The following is a 5,018-nucleotide window of genomic DNA, read 5'->3' on the forward strand; positions in this document are numbered from 1 at the left end:
ATTCAACACTCTTTTCCACCACCACAGCTCAAAGACATCAATTGTTTTTCTATTATCCCTAGTCACTATCCAACTCTCCAATGCATAGCATGAGCACCTTAGTCTCCAGCTTGATGTCATTGCTCTACAGTACTCTTGAGAGGACACTGACAGCTGACTTTCTCAATGCAATTCATCTCTTGATTTCCTGGCTGTTCCAAGAGTGTTGATTGTGGAGCCAAGCAAACAAAAACTGCTAACTATCTCAATCTCTTCACCAGAAATACTGTTGCTGCTAATTGGCCCAGTGGTGAGAATCTTTGTTTTCTTGATGTTGAGCTTCAGTCCATATAGGAGGCTGCAGTCCTTGACCTTCTGCAGCAAGCTCTTCAGGTCCTCCTCAGTTTCAACAAGCAGGGTTGTGTCATCTGCATAACACAGGTTGTTGATGATTCTTCCACCAATCCTAATGCCACATTCCTCTCCGGTACAGCCCAGCATCTCAGATGGTCGGTTCTGCATACAGATTACATAGGTAAGGAGGCAAAATACACCCTGATGGATGCCCTTTTTGATTTTGAACGACTATAGCCTTCAGTATGGACTGACCTTTGCAACATGCCCAAATTATGTCAGATGAAGCCTCAGAATCCTTGAGTCCAAAGAACATCCTGGCTTCACACTCTGTAGGATCAACCTATTTGTTCAGCTGGCAATCCATGGTTTATTCAACACTCTTCTCCAGCACCACTACTAAAAGGCATCATTTCTTCTATCATCCTAAGTCATTGTCCAGTTCACTGACACATAACAAGCAATTGCAAAGACTATGACCTGAATCAGGCTCACCTTAGTCTCCAGACTGATGTCATTGCTCTTCAGCAATCTGGAGAAGTCCCTGACAGCTGACTTTCCCGATGTAATTAGCCTCTTGATTTCTTGGCTGCTGGTACCAAGAATGTTGATTGTAGAGCCAAGCAAACTAAAGTTGTTAACAATCTCAATCTCGTCACTATCCATCATGATGAACATTACCGCATTTCTCAATCTGCCTTATTAACATATTGCTGAACCTAAATTATAAATAAGTATGGCTGAGAGAGGGAAAAATTCTTCTCCTGCCCAGTCTAGTGGAATGGTGGCAATACCTTCAAACCTCCGTCACCCTAGCTCTGATTCATTGGTAAGATAGAGATTTCTTGTCAGGAGAAGCAAGTAAAGAAAAAAAAGTGCAACAGTGAATGAATGGAAAGCCAAAATCTCTGTAAATTTTCATTAATAATAATAATAATAATAATAATAATAAAAGACTTAGGAAGCAAAAAAGATAATAAAAACTGTGATAGTTATTAAATTGTAATAAAAGACAATTAGAAGCTATGATCTGCCTTCACTCTGTCTTGAACCTAGTTTCTATGAAGAAACATTGAAAAAGATATATTAATGTCTCACCCTCCACATCCAGATAAATGACTCAAAATTTTCTTTAGGCAGAAAAAGCAGACCATAAAATAAAGTTCTCCTAAACTCTCTAAAAAAGGAAAGGACTTTATTTTCACCACAATTCTGGAGAATTCACTGGAAGGTAAGCTACACAAAACAACAACAACAGGAACTGAAAACTTCTCAAATGAAAACTTGTCATTTAAGATGCTTAATAAAGTCTAAGTAAAATTAAACACAAAGAAATCTACAAATAGATATATGACAAAAATACTCAAAACATTAGGATAGAAAGCATGAAGGAGGTGCATCAAATCTTTAACTCTTTTAGTCACAGCTTAGTATTCCTCTTCTAAATACACAAAAGACTAGGAAATCAAAACCAGAAGATAGTATATTTGCTGGGACTTAGCTCTAGTAGCCTGGTGCTGAGAACTTGTGTTGCAATCTCAAAGTCATAAATTTCAAATCCACCAGCTGCTCCATGGGAAAATGATGGTTCATCTCCAGCAAGAATTACTTGCCTCTGAAAACCCACTGAAGGTCATCTCTCCTCAATGGTCCATAACATTTGTCTATTCTGGTTCAATGGCAAACAATATGGATAAATGAAGAATCAATGAGTAGAAAAGCAAATTCTAGAGCTTGATCCAAGCAGGCAATTCATTTGTTGTAAAGTTCAAGCAAAATCATATACCAAGGGAATAGCTTCGGGATATCTGTTATTGTTGCTGTCATGGGCCATCAATTTGGAACTGACTTAAAGTTGAACCTTAACAGGGTTTTCTCTAAGTCAGTTAATTGCATGGGAGGAGTTTGTCTATATTAATCAGATTGAGCAGCTGGTAAATTTGAACCACTTGCCTTTAGGTTGGTGGCACAACTTCTTACCACTAAGCTGCCAGAGAGAGTGGCAAACAGTCAATCCAATATGACAGCATTTTGCTTCCTAAGTGGGTTGGCCATATGAATTAAAGGGAGGAGGGAAACTTAGACTACACTAGGAATAATTCAAGTTATATAATTGGTGACTTTTTTATTGGTTTGCATATAATCATTCTTATATATTGTGTTTCATTTGTATATAGTATGTTTTATACAATCATTCATATATATTATGTTTTATATGCTTGATTACTATTGATGAATGCCTTTTATCACCTATCTCATTAAAGCTTCAATGCATCTTGTCTATTGCTTCACTGCTCCCACTCTGCCATCCATTCATTAATCTTTGCTGCTCCTGTGAGTTTGTTTTAGTTTGTTTTGTGTCTGTTTTTCGCCTTCCCTTTTCTTCTCCCCTCTCTTCTTCCCCTCCCTTTCCTTCCCCTTCATAGCAGTTACATACATCCTGTTCCTTTTCACTAACTGCAAAAGTCATATTGTCCTCTAGTCAATTCTTCTCAAAGGAAGTGGATTCTTATTTGACTTGACCCTTTACAAGTCACTCTCAGTGTTGGGCATATGTACAGCTTAGAAACTGCTATTCTGTCTCACTGATATATTCATAACTGTTCAAGATATACTTTGCAAAATCCTTCTAATGATTACCAAAAAACAACTGGAACAGTAGTACTTAGACAGAGAACTACCAGAAATACCAGCTGGATTTAGAAGAGGTTGTAGCACCAGATAACTCATGGTGAAAGCATTGATTACAAGAATAATATCTATCTATGTTTCATTGACTATGTAAAGGCATTAAACTACATGGGTCATAATAAATTATGGCTAACCTTGAAAAGAATGGGAATCCCAGAACACCTCATCGTGCTCAGATCAAATCCACAAGGAATCATAATATGACCTTGAGTCTACCTCATCTGAATTTAAAAACCAGCTCAAGAACAGAGCTGAGGGTTTGACCACTAATGGATGAAGATCACAAGACCTGAAGGTGGATATCAAGGCTATCATCCATGAAGATGCAAAAGTCATTACAAAGACAGAGGAGAAAGAAAAGACCAGTATGAACATCTGAAGAGATTATGCACTAGAATGCTGAGAAGCCAAAAGCAAAGGGAGTAAATCAGGAAGTTAAGGAGGTAAACAGAAGATTTCAAAGGACAGCTCAGGAAGACAAAATAAAGTATTATGAAATAAGAAAGAGCTGGAGTCAGAAAATCATAAGGCCTGAACTTGCACAGCATTGTTTAAACTAAAGGAACTGAAGAATCAATTCAAGCCTCCTTTTGCAATACTTAAGGATACTATGGGCAGAATACTGAACAATCCAAGAAGCATTAAAGAAGATAGAAGGAGTATACTGAGTACTGTACCAAAAAGATTTGGCTGACACAGAAGAATTTCATGAAACTATGTATAATTAAGAGGCAGTGTTGGTTTTAGTGGAATCCTAAGATCACTGCTGGGTGGCTGGTTCCTAGTCAAGGAGATGTGGAGTGGACTACTCCCTACTAGCCTAAATGAAAGTGATTGTTCTTATGTACATTAGAACTGACCAATAGCTGACCCTCTAGTGGGGTGGGTTTCAGAGGCAGTTAATCACACAGAAGGCAGTTAGTTAATCACAAAGAAAGATTACCCATCTTTCTTCCATGGAACAGCTGGTGGTGTAGAGCAGCTTCTTGCCATTAGGCCACCAGAGCTCCCTAATGAAAGTGATGTTGAGTTGAATTCTGAAGATGAAGGCACATCAGAATATTCTGCACTTCACTCACAGGAAGCTAAAGATTAAGTGACCATATAAACAGAAACCTTTGACTTCCTGACATAGACCAAAACTAGAGACCTAGAAAAATGCCTCTCAAGAGTGTCTTTCCAGAATTTCCTTAAACATGTGGAATAATGGTCAAGAACTGCAGGGAGAAAAACCCCCAAAACATTCTGAACAGAAAACCAAGCCTCAGGATTCAAGAGAAGAAAAGGAAAATGCTCCAGGAAAGGTCAATTGAATTAAGAAGCAACTCATAGTGAAGAATCCCCAAATGAAGCATAGTGAAAGGAACTTACTAAGCATTTTAGAGTCAACAATCAGCTTTACTACCCCATGAAAAAGAAAAAGATTGACAGGTTGGGTATTGAAAAGAAAAGACATGGCTGTGGATGAGTGAAATATTGAGAAAGCTGAAAAGCTCAGCAACCAGTTTGCTACTCGAGAGCTTGGTGTGAAAAGTGCTGAAGTTATTGCCTGCCACAACTTTGTAAAAGCCAGAAAGGATGCTGAAAATTCTCAGGTTGTTCGCAAAAAGGTTTCATGGGGATTTGAAGCAAAGAAGGGGAGGGAAACCAAAAGCAATATGAGATGTATGTAACTTGTCAGACTTCAGTAACTTTCTAGACTCCCAAGTATGTATTCTAGAGCCAAGAAGTTGCATTACAGTCCCAAAGACACATAGTTTGAGGCCACAAGCTGCTTCATGGGAAGATAGACAATCTCCTCTCTTTCTATTAACTGCCTCTAAAAAGATCAACTATGGGTTGGTTCCAATTCAGTGGTACAAAACAACAACACTTAAAATATACCACAAAACTGAGGGAAGTGGAAAAATTAACAATACATTTTGAGAGCTTTTCAACTTGTTTTTCTAAGGTGTTTATCCTATTGAAACAGAATTTTATAAGTATAAGGTTGG

At 38.1% G+C, this 5,018-nt stretch overlaps 1 pseudogene; it reads left to right on the forward strand.

Annotated features, from left to right (window-relative positions):
• The first annotated feature begins 485 nt into the window (after positions 1 to 485).
• On the forward strand, positions 486 to 4,697 carry LOC102877580 (annotated as a pseudogene).
• The last annotated feature ends 321 nt before the right edge of the window (positions 4,698 to 5,018 follow it).

Source organism: Elephantulus edwardii, unplaced genomic scaffold (genome assembly GCF_000299155.1).
Source record: "Elephantulus edwardii isolate Elephantulus edwardi_28Jun2011 unplaced genomic scaffold, EleEdw1.0 scaffold00160, whole genome shotgun sequence".
Taxonomy (NCBI): domain Eukaryota; kingdom Metazoa; phylum Chordata; class Mammalia; order Macroscelidea; family Macroscelididae; genus Elephantulus; species Elephantulus edwardii.